A 23048-nucleotide genomic window follows, 5' to 3' on the forward strand; every position below is an offset into this window, starting at 1 on the left:
CCTCTCACCGTATACTAAAATCAACTCAAAATGGATTAAGGATTTAAATATACACCCTGAAACAATAAAACTTCTTAAAGAAAACATAGGAGAAACACTTCAGGAAATAGGACTGGACACAGACTTCATGAACACGACCCCAAAAGCATGGGCAACCAAAGGAAAAATAAACAAATGGGATTATATCAAACTAAAAAGCTTCTGCACAGCAAAAGAAACAATTAACAGAGTTAAAAGACAACCAACAGAGTGGGAGAAAATATTTGCAAAATATACATCTGACAAAGGATTAGTATCCAGAATATACAAGGAACTCAAACAACTTTACAAGAAGAAAACAAGCAACCCAATTAAAAAATGGGCAAAAGAGCTAAGCAGGCATTTCTCTAAGGAAGATATACAAATGGCCAACAGACATATGAAAAAATGCTCAACATCACTCAGCATCCGGGAAATGCAAATCAAAACCACACTGAGATAGGCTAAAATCCAAAAGACTCTGAACGATAAATGCTGGCGAGGTTGCGGAGAAAAAGGAACTCTCATACATTGTTGGCAGGACTGCAAAATGTTTATCCCTTTTTGAATGGGAATATGTACCCTATGTTTGTCCTACCATTGTATGTTGGAAGTAGATAACTTGTTTTGACTTCACAGATGAGACTTGCACTTTGAACTTTGGACATTTGAGTTGAAATAAGTTAAGACTTTAAAGACGTAATGAATGTATTTTCCTGTGAAATGGACATGAACTTTGTGGGCCAGGGGAAGAATGTTGTGTGGATTGTTAGAATTTTGTCCCCCAAAGTTCTTATATTGGAAGCTTAATTCCCATTGTAACTATTGAGTTTGGGAAATCTTATTATGGTGATTGAAAGGTGTAACCTTGATGAGGTGATTGGATTGTAAGGACAATACCATAGTGAATAGATTAATAATGGTGGTCAGGGGAGTGGTTCTGAGGGCTTTAAAAAGAAAGCATGCCAGGAGCTCTGTCTGTCTGCACTGCCACTTTCTGCCATGTGAGACCCCTGGGTCACTGTCACCAGCACCAAGGCATTCATCAAATGTGCTACTTGAACTTTGGACTTCCCAGACTCTGAAACGGTAAGCAATAAATTTCATTATCTTTATAAACTACCCAATTCCAAGTATTTTGTCATAAGGAACAGAAATGGACTAATATACAGACAATTTTTTTTTAAACAATTTATCCCTTGATGAACAAACGCTCAGACTGATTCCATAACTTGACTATTATGCATACTGCTGCAATGAACATGGGAGTGCGAACATCTTAGACCTACCAATTTCAAATCTTTTGGGTAAATACCCAGAAGTGGGATTGCTGGATCATATGGTAATTCTACTTTTAGGTTTTTAGGGAATCTCCATACTGCTTTTCATATTGGGTATACTAACTTAGACTCCCCCCAACAGTATACAATGTTTTCCTTTTCTTCACATTCTTGCCAACACTTACTGTCTTTTACATTTTCAATAATAGACATTCTAACAGGTGTGAGATGATATCTCATTGTGATTTTAATTTGTATCCTTCTAATAATTAGCCATGTTGAACCTTTTTATGTATCTGGTTGCCATTTGTATGTTTTCTCTTGAGAAATATCTATTCAAGGTCTCTTGCCTATTTCTTAACAGAATGATTTGTTTTCTTTCTGTAGAGGTCTTTGATTTCTTTATACATTTTGTATATTATTGTCTTATCAAATGTGTGGTTTAAAAAATTTTTCTCATAGTCATTATTTTCTCTTCACCCTGTTGTTTCCCTTATTGTGCAGAAGCATTTTATTTTGATGTAATCTCATTTGCTTATCTTGGTTTTATTTCCTGCTCTTTTGGGATCAAATTTTAAAAGTTACTATCCAGACCAATGTTGTGTAGTATTTCTTCCTATGTTTTTGTTCAGTAGTTTTACAGCTTCAGATCGTATACTTAAGTTTTTAGTCCTTTTTGATTTAATTTTGAATATGATGTGACATAAGCGTCCAATATTTTTCTTTTGCAATATTGATATCCAGTTTTTCTAGCACGATTTATTGACTAGACTGCTCCTTTTCCACTGTATGCTACTGGCATCTTTGCTGAAAATCGACAGCAGATGTGTGGGTTCTTTTCTGGGCTCTTAATTTTGTTCCATTTGTTGATGTGTCTATTTCCATGCCAAAACAGTGCTGTTTTAATTATTACTTTGTCATATGTTTTGAATTCAAGCAGTGTGATGACACCAATTTTGCTCTTTTTGCTCATAATTGCCTTGGCTATTTAGGTTCTTCTTTTTGGGGGGCTTGCATGTAAATTTTAGGAAGGTTTCTTTGTATAGCTATGAAAAATGATGCTGAAATTTTGATAGAAATTGCAGTGAATCTGTACATGCCTTTGGGCAGTTTGGACATTTTAACTTAACAAATTATGTCATGCCATGAACATGAAATTTACCAGTTTTGCTGCATTTTTGATACTGTAAGAACAGAATTTCTACATCTTTAGAACCATTGGCTTTTTATATAGTTTTCTGTCCACTACACTTTCTGAGCATTCTTATGACTTGCCAGTTGAATCTAATGGTGTTGCAGGTTAATTGTTTCATGTCTGCAAACATCATTACTTTTTTTTTTTTTTTTTTGCTTATTTTTCACACGTTGGTATCTTTTAGGTTTTGGTCCTGTTTAGCATAATTGTATGGCTACTACTTTCAAGAAAATGTTTAGTAAAATATTCATTACATGGCATTTAATGTTGGCAAGCATTAGGGTGTTTTATTTCTTATCAAATACACCTATGGATATTATCACACTACAGACTTCTTTTTTCTATTTTCCAGAATAGGAAAGAGGGGTGTGTGTGTGTGTGTGTGTGTGTGTGTGTGTGTGTGTGTGTGTGTGTGTTGGTTGTTTTAAATGTTCTGCAGGACTTTCTGTTTTTATTTACTAAAAACTTTGTTCTCTTCCCCAATTTGGTATAGTATTGCAGTTTTGTTTTTCCTAATTAAGAAATCATCACTAACTTCTCACTTTCACTAAAATCTACATCCAATTCACCAATAAGTCCTGTTGTCTGAGCCTTTAGAATAGATTTCATACTTCCCACTTCTCAACAGCTTCCTTGCAGAGTTCTGGGCCTGGTGTCCATTAGATCTTGATTGGGCACTGTGAAGACCTAAATTCTCTTCTGACTTTCATCTTTTCCCTCTATTGTCACTCGCTAAAACATCTGAAGATTCTCTTGTGAGTCAGGTGGCATCTCTCCCATTCAAATTCTTTCAACATGTTTTAAGTAAATCCAAGTCCACCAGACCCCCATGATACCCATTGCATACTCCTCTGAACTCACACATACCAGACTTCTTGCTCCCTGGTTTTCTGCTCTACTGTCCTCCTTGCTTTTTCCTTCATGATCTCAAGGCCTTTGCACTGCTCTTCCCTCTCTATTACTCCTTTTCCATATAATTTCCTGCTGGCTTGCTCCATCATTACATTCAGATCTCTGCTTAAATATCACTCCTCAGAGAGGTCTTTGGTGAGCAGTCAGTTTAAAATAGCAGTGCCATAGTATTCTACCTAGTCACTTGTTCTTTTTTTTTCTCTTCACTATAGCCAAGGAAGGTTTATTTAAATTATCCAAGGGTAATTCAATATTTGAAAATCAATCAATGTAATCTACTATATCAACAAGTTAAATAAAAAAATCAAATGGTTATGTCAATAAATTCAGAGAAGCATTTGACAAAATTCAATACCCATTCATATAATAGCTCCCAGCCAGCTAGGAATAAAAGAAAGCTTCAAATTGATAGAATATGTAAGTATAAAGAACACACCTACAGCTAACATTATGCTTGATGGTGAAAGATGATGTTTTACTCCTGAGATCAGGATAAAGGCAAGGATACCCACTTGTACCATTCTCACTTAAAACATGTACTGAAAATTCTAGCTGTCATAAAAAGGCAAAAGAAAATAAATAAAAGGCATACATATTAGAATGGAAGATGTGTAACTGTCCCTATTTTCAGACTACATGATGTTCTATGTAAAAAAAAACAAAAAATAGTTCAGTACTTTGCATGAAGTAAGATTAACACAAAAAATTAATTCTATTTCTAAACACTAATAATAAACTGTGAAAACTGAATTAAAAACACAGTGTTATTTATACTTACTCCAAAGGAAATAAAAAAAATTTCTAAGTTATTTAAAAAATTTTATTTTACACTTGAAACATAATTGGCTATACATATTAATGGGGTACAGAGTTGACTATCAGTATTTGTATACACTATGTGATAATCAGATCAGTATTATTAGCATGTTCATCATTACAAGTCATAATTATTCTTTGTGTCCATTACCCTAACACCCCTTTCCCTCCTCCTTTCCTATTTCCAGTGACCATAATCAGTAAGCAGTAGCATTACCTTGAATTTTATTATTTGCTTAATTGTATATGCACGTGTTATGCATCTCACCCATTAGAATGTAACCTTCTGAATGTCAGGAATTTATCTTGACTGTTTACTTCTGAAATTGTGGAACTGAAACAGGAGAGAACAATCAATATGCATTCACTTAGTAATATTTAACAAGCACAGTATTGTATTGGTCTTCATATTAAGCCATCTTTGGAAGTCAGTAATTATGAATGTTTAAAATGTGGCATTCATTTACCTACTGAAATATTTTATTTTTCAATATTTTATTCATGTTATTGACTAATATTCATAAGTGACATTTGTCAAAATTCATAATTTTGTGCTCATTTTATCAAATTTTTCAATGGTAATGCCAGATAAAATTGCCAAATATATGAATAATTCCTAATAATATTTAATTAAGAACTACAATATACCAAGAAATATTATACATATTTTGCTTATGATAAAAAAGATAAATCCTCACAATATCACTATCCATAATTACTATTGTATTTATTCCTAATGTCACAGCATTGTACAAATGAAGAAGCAGGATCACAGAGAAGTTGAGTAACTTGCTCTGAGTCACACAGCTAGAACTGTGTGACCACTATTCATATTTGGTTAAATTCATTTTATATCCTTCACTATTGAAAATACATAAGAATTGTGAGATCCTTGATATTTTGATAAAAGTAACATGAAAGCTATCTAGACATTTTCTGCTTTGAAGTACAATGATTTAATAGCCTTCTAGTTTATTTTCTTTTATGGTTTTTAAATTTATTTGATTAAATTTTGATAATATATACCTATTATACACTTTCATACATGCATATTCACAGACACAAATGTACAGACAACTATAGTTATCCACACACATATCCAAAAAAGGATTTCATGGAAAAAAATCATAATATTGAAGGACAAGATGTAGAGCTCAACAATTCAGAAGATATATAAAGGTAATGATTGGAAACAAAATGAAATCTACCCAATGAACTTCTAAAAAAATTACAACAGGCTTTTCAGAGAGAACAGCCAGCTGATTGCAAAATAATGTAAAGGACTATTAATAACTAAATGTATACTATCAATGAATTAGGAGATATTACAACCAAATATCTAATACATTTTAATAATTAAGACATTGTGGTATCATAATTTAATCAAGTAGGCTTCTCATTCAACTTCGCTTTTCAATGCCTTTGTTTAATTTCTATGTCTATGTTTACAACTACCAACCTTATATCTCCAAAGAGCATCTCTTGCCTGAAATCCACAGGTGACTCTCCAGTTTCCTAATTAACATCTCCATGAGGATAATTAATAAGTTTTCAAAATTAACATACATAAAATAGAAAGGTTGATTCCCTTATCTCCAGGTATTACTCCTGGAAGATGTCATCACATCAATAAATGGTGCATTTGTTCTACTGCTCTATCAGTTACTCACATCCAAAGCTTCCAAATTATCAAAGACTTCTCCTCCTCTCAAATGATTCATTCTTCAACATGATCAGCACTTACCTCTTTGTATCAGAATTTAACCCTTTCTTTCCATTTTCATGACTTACTTCAAAGTCTAGTCATCATGCTCACCCACCAGGACTTTTATTTGTCTAGACGTAATACTATTGATAAAAACCTCAAACATCTATTACCTGTTTATATTCCACTCAATTTTGCATGCATGAAATATCTATTCCCTTTAAGTGAACAAATCTAGGCAATGTCTAGGTCACATATTTTGAGAACTGGACCGTAGTGATGACAATACAATGAAACATGGATATCTTTGAAAATTATTACTAAAATCTCTTTTTACTACTTTTTAACTGAAGACTGCTTTTCTGAGTGAATCATAACCAGCACCATATTTAACTGCCAGATATCACCATTTCCATTTCCCTGATAACAATTAATGTAAATACTTAATTTTATGGAATAACACGTGTTAGCAACTAATATAATGAATTCATAATCTAATTTTTGTCCATGTTGATGTAAATTAAGTGTCAAGGAAAATTGAAGCTATGTGTTTGATCACTTTTAGATCTCAAACATTTGTGGACCGATTACTTGGATATTTGAAAAGCATGTTTATTGTTACTGTGTCCTTTGGTCTTCCAAATTATGGAAAGAATTCCATCTCACTTAGAGTAAAACCCAATGTCTTCCCAAAGGCTCTGAGATTTGGTTCCAGCCAGCTCTCTGCTCTTATCTCCTACTGTGTTCCCTCTGCCTCATCTACGCTTGTGCCAGCTCCATGCTCAATAGCCCTTCTCTTAGCGCTTTGCAGCAAGTGGCTCCTTGATACTCTTCACAGCTCCTGCCATGGTTCACCTCACTCCACAAAGGAATCTGCTCAAATAGCATTTAAAAACTTGAGGCCTTCTTCAACTAACCTATCCAAGATGGTATCTGGATTCAATTAATCTACATTCTATTATTGTTTTTTATAGTAATTATTATCACCTGGAACATTATGGATTTATTTGTTCCTTTGTGTATTTCCTGACTTTACCCAGAAGTGTCTTATTTTATGACAAACTCTTAAGATCTTAGTAGTGTAAAGATCCTTTAGGCTTCTTAATAAATATAGATTAAATTTATTAATAAATTGAATCTATTCAAAGAGAGCCTAAAGGCATACTTTATCATATACCACAAATGTTGGCTAATTGTCAAATGGCATGAGTCTTCTGTGAGACAGATTGGACTCTGATGAGATCATGAGATAATAAATTTAACCTCTGTATTCAATATGCACTGACACTCATGTCCTCATATTTCCTATGGTTCTCTGGGGAGTTTGGAAGATTTATTTTGAAGGTCCTTCTTAACTATACTTATGCTGATGTGAAACCATCTGCAGCTGCTCATTTTGGTGCCATTTGATGAAATAGACATTGTATTATCACAGTCCCAGTAATTGCTCTAATGGTGTATTCTTCTCTGATAATTCATTACTTTACAACACCAAAATGGATAGAAAATTGGCTCTGAATGTCCTTTATGTTATGTTTAGAAAATAGTAGAAATATCACAGTTTAAACACATGTCTTAGCTTACAACATATAATATAAAAAGTCCAATTTGATGGAAAATATGCATATACACACATTATATAAGAAAAGTCAACAGGGCAGTGGCGTGGTGGGAGAACATTGAAAGCATCAGTCCTGGCTAAATGCTCCAGACACTTATTTTGCTTTTTCACTGGTAGAGCCCATGGAACTGCAGTTTTACCATGTACATCAACAGTGTTTATAGCAGTATATTTGCCTCCCACCAAGAGTTGGATATTGTTCATTCTTCTCTACGAGGAAAACAGAGCCTCTTTGGAGGCTGATAAGCACCAATTTCAAGACTAAAAATAGTCTACTCAAGTTTGGCCAACACTTAATTACAAATGAAGACTAGATAAGGGAAAATAATGAAGTAGTAACTTTCTCAAAGTATATAATATTAAAGTTTACTTTTATTTTATGATTTATTATTTATTAAATTTTATTATTAAAAAGTTTTATAAATATGTTAACAAGTAAAAAAAAACCTTTGTGCTTGGTGTTCAACGAGAGCTCTGAGGAACTCAGTCTGGATATCAGTTAGACCTCAGATGCACCTACTCTTTGAGGCATTGTTATAAAATAAAAAAGACATTCCCATGAAACTCTTAAAACAAATGAGCAACAAAATCTACAAATATTTAAACAATCACGAGGTGACTTATATAAATAAAGTATCTTGGTTTGTTGTGGTCAGAAACTTTACTGTGGCAGCCTCTTGTCTGAGCACGATCCAGTTCAGAAAAATAGTGGCTTCAGTAACTGAAGACACAGGAGAGTTTGGAAGCCAGAGCTATGGATGCCAGAAGTCACAGAAGTGGGTGGCCAGGTGGCTAGTGACAGGACTTAACGATCAGCAAGAAGGGATAGGGAGCATGTCCCTGAGATAGAGTTTATACAGCAGTGTGCTTGTGAATATATTGGACAAGGCAAGGGAGGTGATCTGTAACTCTTGATCTGACCTAAAATCTTGAAGGGCGGAAGTGGTCGAGGAATGGGGATATCAAAAAGAAACCCCAAACCTTGATTACTAGAAGTAGAAGGCAAACCTATCTGGCTGCTAGGAAGGAAAGAAAGGAGGAAGGGAGGGAAGAAGAGAGGGAGGGAGGGCGTGGGACACAAGTAGGGAAGAAGGAAGGAATGAAAGGAGAAAAGAAAGACCACAATAATAAGTATATCTTCCAGAAGGAGAGAACAAACCTAAGGATGCTAGAGATGCGGAGATGGGGGAAGGGGTTTTGGGAAGTGATAGGTCAGGCAATGGGCAGAAAGAAATATCATGATAGGTAAAAATGAATATGCTAATAATAAATATTTTTTTAAAAGTGTCCCTGAGTGAGAACTACAGATTTCCCAAATTGTGTTTATTCCCAGAATGTAAGAATAACTTAGTATTAAAGAATGCAAATGTATCCTGCCAATAGTGGTCTAGAAAATTTGGGCCAATCCTCGGCTGAGAACCCTGGAAAGGCCAGACAAACTAAAACACATGAAGATATCATAGAGTTAACAAAGCAATGAAGATTTGCAGGGAAGTTATCCAGAAGAAGGTAATCCAGGGAGAGGAACTCAGCATTTATGAACTGTTTTCCCCTAAAAATGTCTGCTAATTTCTAAAGTGATGACTGAAAAGCTGAGAAGCCAAGTGGAACTTTTACCAGACTCATATAACTAAAGCACAAGAAATTTGAAGTTCAGAAGCTACCATGAAAGGGATCCAGATTTTGTGGGAGACCCCAATGTCTACACCCTATAGGAAAGGATGAACTAGAAATAGCCCAGCCCTTGAAAAAAGCGAGGCACCTCTTTAAAACAACTCAATCCCTGATTTGAGTAAGAGGTTTGAGATTGCTAAATTTTCTTCTCAAAGCACCAGAAGTAAACATAAAATCATTCCATGCCTCAATTTATTCCAATAATTTATACAGACACACACATATACATACATATGTGTGTGTATACATATACACACCCCCTAGTCAATCTAAATATAGAAATGCTATTCTTCCTAGCCACGTCAAGCCTAGCTGTCTACTCAATCCTCTGATCAGGATGGGAATCAAACCCAAAATGTGCTCTAATCGGTGCCCTCTGAGCATTATCCCTAACAATTTCCTATGAAGTCACCCTAGCCATTATCCTTGTGTCAGTCTTACTAATAAATGGATCCTGCACCCTATCAACCCTCATAACTACCCAAGAGTTCATATGATTAATCCTCCCATCACGGCCACTGGCCATGATATGATTCATTTCAACACTAGAGCCCCATTTGACCTAACAGAAGGCGAATCAAAACTTGTATCAGGATTCAATGTCGAATATGCCTCAGGTCCTTTTGCCCTGTACTTCATAGCTGAATACATCATAAACACATATGTTTACATATCTCCAACAATGAAACATAATCAAGCATGTGAAGAGGCATGATGTCATTAATGAAAAGCAGAGAATATAAAATAACCCTTAGGGTATGATGTTCAGTTATGGTGGTAGAACAAACTGCCATTAAACTCAGTGAACTAATAAGCAATCATTTATTTTCTCTCACACATCTGCATGGTTCTGGGCCTTGGCTGATCACAAATGGGCTTAACTGGGCAGCTTTGTTTAACACAGTCCCTGAGGCTGGTCTTGACTGTTCAAGACACACGAGTCTCAGGTCTGCCTCATATATGCTCACTCTGTGGCTCAAGAAAAAGAGACAAAACTAGTTGGGAACTATTATTTTTATAGCAATAACAGAGTTATAACAATGTAAACAATGAAGAAGGCACATTTCAATCTTTTGCATGACTCGTATTTGCTAATATCCCTTTCGATACCAGCAAAAGCCACATAGCCAAGTACAAAATTAAGGAATAAGGAACCACACATTATGCTAAGTAGAAAGAACTGCAAAGTTGCACTGTATATTAGTGTTTCTTTAATCACAATAGTCCAAACAACCAAAAACTCTCAGTGGCATACGATAATGAGCAGCAGTTTAGCTCACATGCCTGTGGTTTCAGGTGATATGGGAAGGACTTGCATGATTTCACTTGAGCTTGCTCATGCATGTGCCCTTTGTTGCAGTTGTCTAGGAAGATGTGCTGATTTACATAGGCTTGCCTTCATGTGCTGGGGTTAGTGGACTGTGGCTGCTCTGTGACAGGCTCTCCTGGAATGGGTCTAGTCTATCCATCTCTCATTCTCTTCCTGCATCTAAGATATCTTGGATTTATCATTCCTATGGTAATGGCAGAGGCTTTGGGTACAGGGAGGGGGAAGAACTAGGCCACTGAGTCAGTGTACCACAGTCCACTCAGGCTTACATTATTCACATTTTTGTTCATGTATTTTATACTCACCTTAACTAAAAACCCCTAAAAGTCTCATCCGATCATGATATTATGCTCAGAGTCCAGGATCTTGTAATCTGTGTCTAGGGAATGTGGCTCCTCTTTAACAGGAAACTCTGAGCTAAGTAGAAAAGTTATCTTCCTCTTACAAAACTAACTAAATGCAACATAGGAAAGTGGATAGTTGGGGCAAACAAGGAAACCTACCAGTGAGAACAAAATAACAGGCTTATTTGCAATGAATTAAATTTTTCATTAGTAATATATTTTAAAAATTGTGGCTTTCTGGAAATACCTTAAAACTATTAAAAATAGATTCAAATAAAAATTTTAAATCTAAAAAAATAAATTTTTGTTACACATATTAAAATTCCATGGATGGGTTTAAGAGTAGATTAGACAAAGCTAAGGACCTAATTGGTGAACTGTAAAATACGTCAGAATTAAATAATCAATGAGAGGAAGACAGAAGGATAGAAAACATGAAAAAATTAAGCAAACTGTACAAAGTCAGAAGAGCAAATGATAGTTTGGATGTGTTGTCCCTGCCAAAATTCTTGTGGAAATCTGATCCAAAATGTGGCAGTGCTGGAAGCTGTTTGAGTCATGGAGGTGGATCCCTCATGAATGGATTAATGCTCTCCCTGGGGGAGGAGGGGTAGTGAGTGAGATCTCATTCTATTAGTTCCCACAAGAGCTAGTTGCTTAAAAGACTGTGGTACCTCCTCTTTCTCTTGTGCTTCCTCTTGCTATGTGATCTGCTTGTACTCGCTGGCTGCCTGCCACTTTCTGCCATGAGCAGAAACAGCCTGAGACCCGTGGGAGATGCAGCTGTCCCAAAATCAGAATCCAAATAAACCTCTGTTCGTTCTAAGTTACCCAGTCTTAGGTATTTCTGTCATAGCAACACAAAATGGACTAATATAGAAAATTGGTACCAGGAGTGGGGTGTTGCTATACAGAACTTGAAAATGTTAAATCAGTTTTGGAACTGGGTGTTAGGCAAAATTTGGAGGAGTTTGGAAGAATCAGAAGAAGACAAAAATACAAGGGAAAGTTTGGAATGTCTTAGAGACTGGTTACATGGTGGTGAGCAGAATGCTGATAGAAATATGGACTGTAAAGACCAGTCTAAGGAGGTCTCAGATAGAAATCAGGAGTTTATTGGAAACTGTGGCAAAGATCACCCTTGCTGTGAACTGACAAGGAATTTGGCTGCATTGTGTCCATTCCCTAGGAATTTGTGCAAGTTGGAACTTAGGAGTTGTGAACTAGAGTATCTCATGGAAGAAATTTCTAAGCAGCAAAGTAGTAAGGAAGCTGCGTGGATACTTGCAACAATCTACTCTGATTTATGGCCACAAAGGTACAACACAAAGCCAGAATTTAAAAGGGAAGCAGAGCATAAAGATTTGGAAAATTTTCAGCCTGTCCATGTTTCAGAGAAGCAGAGAGCTGGGAAAATGCAAGGGTGAAGAAAATAAAGTGTTTGCTAGAGACATTAGCTCGGTGGTGAGGCAGCCAGATGCTAATAGCCAGGACAATGGGAAAAAAGCCCAAAAAGCATTTAAGAAGTCTGGAAGGGTGCCCCTCCCATCACAGACCCCAAGGCCTAGAAGGATTGAGTTGTCTGGAGGACAGAACCTACTCCTGCATCCCAGCTGCTCTGGCTGGAGCAGCCCTGCCTCAAGTGGCCCCAAGTGTGGTTCATGCAGCAGCTCTGGTGAGTAGAAGCCTGAAACCTCAGTGGCATCCACAGTGTGTTATCTCTGCAGGCCAGCAGGACATGAGAGCAGTGGAGGCATGGCAGCCTCCACCCAGATTCCAGAGGATGTATGGAAAAGCCTAGGGGTCCAGGCAGAGACCTGCCATAGGGGCAGAGCCACTGCAGAGATCATCTATTAGAGCAATGCTGAGTGGGAAAGTGAGGTCAGAGCCCCTACAGAGAGCCCCCACCAGGGAAATGTCTAGTAGAGGCCAAGGCAGTGGGGCTGCAACCAGGACACCAGATCTGTAAGGCCACTGCCAATGTGCAACACCAGCCTGAAAAAGCCACAGGCACCAGTGCAGCCCACTGGGCTGTGCCTGTCAGAGCTGTGGGAGTGAAGCTGTCCAATACATTGGGGGCCCAGATGCCCCATTAGGCCCAAGATGCAAGACTTGTAGTCAAAGAAGATTATTTTGGAGCTTTAAGACTTAATGTCTGCCCTGATGGGTTTTGGACTTGTTTGGGGCCTGCTTCTTTCTTCTGGCCTATTCCTCCCTTTTGGGATGGGAATGTGAGCCCAATGTCTGTTCCACCATTGTATCTTATCAATAGGTAAATTTGGTTTTGTTTTTACAGGTTCACAGCTGGAAGGACTTTGGCTTTTGGCCTTAGATGTGACTTTGAACTTTGTCCTGTTAAGTTGGTGCTGTAACAAGCCAAGACTTTTGGGACTCTTGGGATGGAATGATTGTATTTTGTATGTGAGAGGGACATGAGTTTTGGGGGGCCAGGCATGGAATGATAGAGTTTGGATGTGCTGTTCCTGCCAAAACTCTTGTGGAAATCTGATCCCCAATGTGGCAGTGCTGGAAGCTGTTTGAGTCATGGGGGTGGATCCCTCATGAATGGATTAATGCTCTCCCTGGGGGAGGGGGGTAGTGAGTGAGATCTCATTCTATTAGTTCCCACGAGAGCTGGTTACTTAAAACACCATAGCACCTCCTTGTTCTTGTCACCTCTCCCTTGGGATGACGGAGATGGAGATGCAAAGAATTGCTCAAAGCCCATTTATCCAGTGCAGTGAGAGTCCCAGAAGGGGTTAAATCCAAGGAATGGCTTCTTCAAGTGAAAAGCATTCCTGGGAGATAACCTCAAACTAGGTTTTCTCTTGTTTTTTTATTGTCCAGCCAAGAAAGTTAGAAAAGAGAACAGCTGTGGTTAATCAGTCATAGTGAAAACGTAAACACGTTGGCTACATGACAATTTTCATTAAAGCACGTGCAACTTAAAAATAGTTTAAGCAATTTACCATCAAAGGAGTCATAAAACTAAGCTGTGTGACATTCAAAAGAACCAATAAGACAATCATTATGGCAACACTTAGTTCCCTCGGAAACTTAAACAAGCAGTTGAAGGTGAAATGTGGAACCAGCCGCTAATTGGCAGATTAGCCTTGAAGCTTTAAGTACACATATTTTCCATAATTAGATTTAGCTGCAACAAGGGCATCTGCCCTTAGAGCAAGCACTTTTGCTGTGTTACAGTTTTCATATCCACACCAGGGACTTTTTAGTCCTGTGAAAATTTTCTGTTTTTTCCCAAACTTAGCATTTCTATGTGCAATACTAAAAGGTTAGTTATTCCTCAAACTACAAGGCTTTGGCCTTGATAAAACTACAGGGCTGTGGTCCCACTATGCTACGGCCTAAACTAAAGGGCTTTGGCCCTTCTAACAGCTAAGGACTGTTGTCCTACTAAGACAAAGATCCTACTAAGCTACAGCCTGATCTAAGGACTGTGGTCCTTCTAATCTAAGGGCTATGGCCCTATTAGGCTAAAGATTAAGGCCCTGTGAAATAGATGCACTTTATTAATGTTAGTACCCTCCACATTTCTCTCTTGCTGCTCCTGGCCATGTGATCTGCTTGTACCTGCCAGCTGCCTGCCACTTTCCACCATGAGTAGAAGAAGCCTGAGGCCCATGTCAGATGTAGCTGTTCCAGAATTGTAAGCCAAATAAGCCTCTGTTCTTTATAAGTTACCCATTCTCATGTATTTCTGTTATAGCAGCACAAAATGGACTAAAACAGCAACGTATGTCAAACAAGCTGTGGTGATCTGACCTCCGCTCTCCTTCACACCTTCTTTTTGTGTGTTTCTTTGTTTGCTTTTCCTATTTTGTCTTTTTAAAAATTTTTGCCACAATATATCAGTGTTTAGAAATCTTATTTGACCTGTAAGTGATTTATTATTCTTGTTACATGTGTAAATTGGTGATTTTCATCAGTTCTAGTAATTTCACAGCATCATTTTTCAGAATATATGATTTTTTTTATTTTATCTCCTTTTCATTTTTGATAATTTTGTAATGCGTGTCAGTCTTCATAATATCCTCAATGTTTTTTTATTCTCATGCTCCCTCATCTTTCTCCCCAAATTTAATCTTTTCATACTAAATTCCTGATAATTTTCTCTGCCCTGGATTTTAGTTAATTATATCCACTTTTCAGCTGTGTGTCAGTTAGAGCTATATCAGGAAAGCAAAATATTCCATGTATTCCCAGATGGAATTTATTTATCTAAAAGTAATGGAAAGACTAAGAGAGCTGTTTTCTTGAATTAATTTTTACCACTTTGATATGGAATATTAATTAGCAAGAGGGCCCAGGTATTCACTGAATTACAGATTTAAGCCCATAGCAAATGCAGTTAGATCTCCCATATACGCCCTTGAAGTCAGCATTTTAGAAATGGCCACTGAGTCCTACAAATCATGATACTCTCCACCTATAGGCTTTCTCTAGGGCCAAACCTGAATACAACTGGAAATTCTGGAGATTTAATAATGGAGCAGACTTCACCCATAAATAAATATCCTTCTCCTTGTAAAGGAAAACTTTGACACATGGGTCCTTTTTGCCACAAGTCCTCAGTGAGATTGAGCTGTCATTAGTAGTCACATGCACAATCATGAATTCTTCTCTGGCATCTATTTTTTCCTTGTATCACTTCTTAATCTTTTCTGGCATTTTCTGAGATAATTACTCAGATAAAGTGCTTGTCCCCGGGATCTGCTACTGAGGAAAATCAATCTAAGACAACCGAGTGGAAATGGTCCCGAAAAGTTGACTGTTATGATAAGATTATGGGAGTGCTTCTTTTGCTGGCCAACAAAAATGAGGAGTGTGATATGCCTGTTATGTTGTAGTTTTCCAATCAGTAAGACTGTCACATATGTTGGAGAGGTGGAAGGATTGCAGGAGCCTGAGCAAATGGCAGTTTTAATGATGGAGAAATATTTGGTTCTTAACTGATGCTGGAATATTATAGGAAGACAAGTCAGTCACCACCAGCTTGGTACCCTAACTAATAAAGACTTTAGGTCCTATAGATAAAGGGCAAACTGTTTTGAAATCAACCCAAGAATTGATGATAAGAGGGCTGCGACTATTAAGGACGTTAGACTTACAGCCTCAGCAAGCATCCTGTTCTTAAATTAGGGTTGTAATAGGCAAAGAGTGGACCACAGAGTTCCAGAATAAGAACAGTTAGACAAGGGGGGCCTTGGGCCTTGGCCACAGCACCCCAGTACCCACCATCAGCTCAGCTATGACCACCAAGCTGCCACAGGAAGCACCTCAGGCTACGGAGCTGGAGTGGTAGAGGTCCAAGGGCTTCAGCCACAACCCCCTGACATCTACATCCAGCCCAGTGACAAACAAGCCACCACTGGAAGTCCCCTGGTCTCCTTTGCAAGAATAAGAGGATGCCACTGGCTTCAACCATGCCCCACCTCCTTCCTCCTTCTCCCACCCTATTTCCTTCCCCCTTCCTCTCTCCCCCCCCACAACTGCTCCACAACAACATCTTAGAATGTAAAAAATAAAAATATTAATAAATAAATAAACTTTAAGAAAGAAAAATTGGACAGACAGACATGATTCCACTTGAACTCTCATAGCTAGTAGGAGCAGCTTCCTCGTAGCTGAACGCCATGCCAAGGCCTCACCTGAGGCAAATGCTTTGCTAGATAATACTTGCCCACTTCAGTATTTGTCCCTGTGTATCCTCAGGTTTCCAGAATAACCCAGGGTAATAAGCAGGAAAAATTGTCTCTATTACTGGATAAAAATTATTTTGTTTATCGAAACATAATTAATTGTACGTATCTGTTGGGTAAAGCATTGAATATCAATACCTGTGTGCAATATCTGTGGCTCAAATCAGGGTAATGAGTATATTAAGCATTCCAAATATAATCATTTTTTGTGGTCCTTTATTAATTTCTCACTAAACCACCATCCCCCTCACCCTTTCCCACCTCAGGTGGCCCCAGTTCTTTTCTCTTCTTTTCAAAGTTCAACAAATTATTGTGATTTTTGTATCTTTCCTTTTTATTTATTAATTCATTTATATTTTTAAGCTTCCAGTTATGTGTGAGGACGTGGTATTTTTCTTTCTGTGCCTGGCTTATTCCTCTTAATATAATTTTCTATATGTTCATCTATGATGCTGTGAATGGTAGAGTTTTGTTATTTTTTTACAGCATGTGAGGATTCCATCATGTATATATTCCATGTTTTACTTATCCCATCGTCTGTCAATGGACATAGGTTGGTTCCAACTATCGCCTTTTTAAAATAAAGCTGTGATAAATGTGGGAGTACAGCTACTTTTTGACATGATGATTTCCATTTCTTTGGGTATATACGCAGCAGTGAAATTGCTGAATTATGTGGCAATGGAGTTTGGATGTGTTGTCCCCTCTAAAACTCATGTGGAAATTTGATCTCCAATGTGGCAGTGTTGGAAACTGATTGAATCATGGGGGCGGATCCCTGATGAATGGGTTAATGCTCTCCCTGGGGGAGAGGGGATTAATGCGTGAGTTCTTGCTCAGTTAGTTCCCGCCAGACTCGTTGCTTAAAAAGACTCTAGCACCTTCTCTCTCTCTCACTTCCTCTCTCCATGTGATCTGCTTGTACCCACCAGCTCCCTGCCACTTTCCGCCATGAGGAGAAGCAGCCTGAGGTCCGTGCCAGATGCAGCTGTTCCAGAATCATAAGCCAAATAAACCTCTTTTCCTTATAAATTACCCAGTCTCAGGTATTTCTGTTATGGCAACACAAAACAGACTGAAACATGTGGCCTTTCTGTCTGTACTAATTTGAGGAACCTCTATACTGTTTCTTATAACTCTGTGCTACAGTCTCACCAACAATGTAGCGGTTTTCTCCATATTCCTCATCCTTTCCAGCATTTGTTATTCTCTCTCTCTTTTCGATAATAGCTTGTTTAACTGGCATTTGATGATATCTCAGTGTGGTTTTGATTTGAATCTCAGTGATGTTCAGTGATTTGGGACATACTTTCATGTGGCTGTTGGCCATTTGTATAACTTCCTTTGAGAGATTCCTATTCAGCTCCATTGCCAATTTTTTAACTGGGATACTTGTCTTTTTTGCAGTTGAGGTCCTTGTATACTCTGGACATTAGTACCTTGTCTGTTGCATAGTTTGCAAATATTTTCTACCCACTTGGTAGGTTGTCTTTTTGTTCTGTTATTTCTTTTGCAGTGCAGGAGATTTTTAGTTTGATATAATCCCAGTTAGTTATTTTCTCTTTTGTTGCCTCTGCCTTAGGGGTCAAATTCATAAAGTCTTTGCCCAGTCCTACTTCCTGAAGTGTTTTTCCTGTTTTCTTTTAGTAGTTTTATAGTTTTAGGTCTTGTTTTTAAATCTTTAATCCATTTTTAGATGACTATAGTATATATCAAGAGCATAGGTCTAGTTTCACTCTTCTTCATATGGATATCCACTTTTCCCAGCAACATTAAATGAAGAGGCGTTCTTTTCCCCCAATGTATTTTCTTGGTGCTTTTGTCAAAGATCAGTTGGCTGTACGTAGGTTTATTTCCAGGTTCTCTATTCTGTTCCATTAGTCTGAGTGTCTCTTTTTAAACCAATACCATGCTATTTTGGTTATTATAGCTTTGTAGTATCTTTTGAAGTCCCGTAGACTAATATCTCTGGCTTTATTTACTTAGTTTTGCTCAGGATTTCTTTGGCTATTTGTGGTCTTTTATTAAACATGAATGTTAGGATGGAGGAAAATGAAGGACAAAACATATTAAAGATGGAGGCACTCTCACTCTCCAGGATTTAGACTGTCAGCAGAAATGCAAAAAGACTGGGTCAGCAAAAATTTGCAAAGCTTAACCACAAACCACAGACTTCCTATTGAGTTACCTAGAAGATGGGGAGGTATGGGAGGGGTTTACAGCTGCCTAAAACATATATAGGACATGCCTGTACCCAATAAATTTGCCTAGTGTGTGTGCTAAGCCCCAGAACTTTGTGTCTGGTTTCTGGTTGACCACCTCCCCAGGTGGCAACCCCTAGCTCAAGGCATGCCTTGAGCAACTCACCTTGCTGTACTCTCTTGGCAGAGCTGTGTGTGGCTCTGCTCCCTGATGGACTCCAGGCAGAGGCTATGTGTAGTCCTGCCTCCTGAGACCCCCAGCACCAAGAGTAAGGTGCAGGATTAGGATTTTTTTTCTGTTTTTGTGAAGAATGTCATTTATATCTTGAAGGGGACTGCACTGAATCTGCAGATTGCTTGGGGTGGTATGGATATTTTCACAACAATTCTTCCAATCTAAGACCATAGACTATCATTCCATATTTTTTACCCTCCTTAATTTCTCTCATTAGTGATTTGTAGTTCTTTCTGTAGAGACCTTTACTTCTTTCATTATATTAATTCCTATTTTTTAAATTTTATTTCATAATTTATTTTATTGTCAACTGTTATAAATTGGTTTGCTTTCTTGATTTCTTTTTATGATAATTAATTATTGGAGTGCAAACTGCTAGAGATTTCTACATGTTGATTTTGTATCCTGCAACTTTACCCAAAGAATTTAACAGTTCTAAAAGTTTTTTGGAGGGCTAGACCCGTGGTGCACTCGGGAGAGTGCAGCGCTTGGGAGCACAGCAGTGCTCCCGCCACGGGTTCGGATCCTATATAGGAATGGCTCACCGGCTGAGCGCGGTGCGGACGACACCATGCCAAGGGTTGCGATCCCCTTACTGGTCACAAAAAGACGAAAAAATAAAAAATAAAAAAATAAAAGTTTTTTGGTTGTTTTGTTTTTGTTTTTTTGGAATCTATAGGTTCTGATATATATAGAATCATGTCATGAAAAGAGAGAAAGTTTGACTTTGATTTTTCCAATCTGGATATCCTTTATTTCTTTCTCTTGCCTGATTGCTCTGGCTAGTACTTCCAATACTATGTTAAAGAGGAGTAGTGTGAGATCCCCGCATTCACGATGATATTGTCGGTGGGTTTGACATATGTAGCTTTTATTGTGTTGAGACACTTGCCTTCTACCCCTAGTTTACTGAGTCTTCATCATGAAGGAATGTTGATTTTTTTTCCAAATACTTTTTCAGTATCTATTAAGATAATTATATGGTTTTTGTCCTTGGTTTTGTTGACAAGTTGCATCACATTATTGATTTGCCTATACTGAAATATCCTTTTATTCCTGGGATGAAATTCGGCTGTTCTTGGTATATAATTTTTTTTCATGTGTTGCTGAATTTTGTTTCCTAATATTTTGTTGAGGACATTTACATCTGTGTCCATCAAAAATATTAGCCAGTGGTTTTCTATTTTTACTACATCTTTGTCTGGTTTGGGTATCAAGGTAATGTTGGCTCACATAGAATGAGTTTGGGAGAATGGCCTATGTTTCAGTTTTTTTGGTATAGTTTTAAAATAATTCCTCTTTAAAAGTTTGGTAAAATTCAGCAGTGAAGCCATCTAGTCTTAGGCTTCTATTTGTTGCAAGACTTCTGATTACTGCTTCAAATTGTTGCTTTTTATTGGTCTATTAAGTTTTTCTGTGATTTCTTGGTTCAGGCTTTGTAGTTTGTATGTATCCAGAAACATTCATTTTCTCTAGGTTTTCAAATATATAGGCATAGAGTTGTTTCTAATAGTCTCTAATGATTTTTTGTATTTCTGTGGTGTCTATTGTAATGTCTTCTATTTCACTTCTGATTTTGGTATTTGGGTCTTCCCTCTTCTTTTTCTAATTAGCCCAGCTACTGATTTGTCTATCATGTTTGTCTTCTCAAAAAACAAAATTTTTTTCATTGATTTTTTTGTGTGTCCTTTTTTGGGGGGAGTGGGGCTCTATTTTATTTAGTTCTATTCTGATCTTAATTATTTCTTTCCATCTACTAATTTTTGGATTGGATAGTTCTTGTTTTTCCCATTCTTTGAAACATACTATTAGGTTATTTACTTGAAAAATTTCTATACATTTGATGGAAGTATTTTTTCTAATAAAGTTCCCTCACTACTGCTTTTGCAGTATCCCACAGGTTTTGATATACCATTTCTATTTATTAATTATTTACAAGTAATTTTTTGATTTCCTGTTTAATTTCATCTTGGGCTCAAAGGTCATTCAGGAGAATGTTGTTTAATTCCCATGTGTTTGTATAGTTTCCAGATTTTGCTTGATATTGATTTCTACTTTGAATCTGTCTTCTGATAATATACATGAAATTATTTCAATTTTTAAAAATTTGTTGAGACTTCAATTGTGAACTAACACGTGGCCTATCCTGTAGAATGTTTCATGTTTTGATGAGAATGTATATTCTATCGTTGTTGGATGAAATTTTCTGTAGATATCTGAAAAGTCCAATTGGTCTAAAGAGTAGCTTAAGTCCTATTTTTCAGTACTAATTTATTGCCTACATGATCTGTCCAATGATGAGAGAGGGGTGTTCAGGTCACTACCATATTGGGGTCTATCTCTTCCTTTAGGTCTAATAGTGTTTACTTTATATATCTGGGACTCTGATGTTGGATGCAGTATGTTTTGATTGTCATGTCTTTTTGCTGGATAGATCACTTTATCATCATTTAATGGTCCTCCCTGTCTTTCTTTATTGTTTTTGCTCCAAAGTCTATTTTATCTGACAGAAAAATAGATACACCTGCTCTCTTTTGATTTCCATTTGTGTGGTAAACTTTTTTGATCCCATCACTATCAGTATGTGTGTGTCATTAAAGGTGAGGTGAGTCCCTTATAGACACATATTTTTGTGTCTAGCTTTTTAATCCTTTGAGTCAGTCTGTGTCTTTTAAGTGGGGAGTTTAATTCATTTACATTTAGAGTTTTTATTGAAAGATATCATTTTACTCCTGTCATTTTACAATTTTCACTTTGGAGTTCCAAGTATCTTTTGTTCTTTTCTTTCCCTTTGATATTTTATCTTTGATTTTTGTTGGTTTTCTGAAGTGGTCATATATAGTTTCTTTCTCTTTCTCATTTGCATTTTTGTTCTACCAGTGAGTTTTGTTCTTTCTTGTGTATTCATGGTAGTGATTAACATTTTTTGGATTCCAGGTGCAGGACTCCCTTGAGGATTTCTTGTATGGTTGGTCATGTGGTGGTATACTACCACAGGTTTTGTTTGTTTGTTTTTTGGTCTGGAAAATACATTTTTTCTCCTTCATATCTGAAGGATAGCCTTGCTGGGTATATTATTTTGGGCTGTAAATTTTCTTGTTGTCATTGTTGTTTTCTTTTAATTCAGCTCATTGTTTTCTGGCCTGAAGAGTTTCTGTTGAGAATTCTGCTGTTAGTCCGATGGATACTGCCTTATAGGTGACTTGATGTTTTCCTCTTGCTGTTTTTAGGATAATCTCTTTGTCTTTGAGTTTCATCAGTTTGATGATAATGTGCCTCAGAGAGGACCTTTTTGAATTGAATCTGTTTAGGGATCTCTGAGCTTCCTGGATCTGAAGATCTGTGTCTCTCCCTATACCTGGGAAGTTTTCTGCCCTTATTTTATTGAATATGCTTTCATGCCTTTCCTTTCTCCTACTCTTCCAGAACACCCATGATTTAGATGTTGTGCACTTAAGGTTGTAGGCTAGCTCTCTTATATTTTCCTCATTTAAAATTTTTTTTTCTTTTTTTTTCTTTTTTTTCTTTTTACTTTTTGTCTGCCTGGGTTATTTCAAAGAGATTGTCTTCATGATCACAAATTCTTTCTTCTGCTTGTTGTAGCCTGCACCTTAAGCTCTTGATTGTGTTTTTGTTGTTTGTTTGTTTCCTTATTTTTTATGTTGAATGAATCCTTTAGTTCTAGGGGTTCTGCTGCATTCTTTTCTAAGGCATTATTTATTTTGTAAGATTTCTCCTTCATATCCAGGACATTTTTTTCTGATTTTGTTGTGTTGCCTACCTGAGTCTTTTTGAATCTCATTGGTTTTTCCAAGGATTGATTTTAACAATTCCTTTTAGTCATTTCAAGTGTCTTCTGCTGTATGGAGTCAGGTACTTGATAATTGTTTTCCTTTGGTGTTGTCATGTTTTCTCGTTGTTTTTTTTTTTTTTTTTTTTTTTTTCTCATATATTTGTTATCTTAACTTGATGCCTGGTCATCTGCTAGAGTAATTGC

The sequence above is a fragment of the Cynocephalus volans genome, chromosome 4 (genome assembly GCF_027409185.1).
Source record: "Cynocephalus volans isolate mCynVol1 chromosome 4, mCynVol1.pri, whole genome shotgun sequence".
Lineage (NCBI taxonomy): Eukaryota > Metazoa > Chordata > Mammalia > Dermoptera > Cynocephalidae > Cynocephalus > Cynocephalus volans.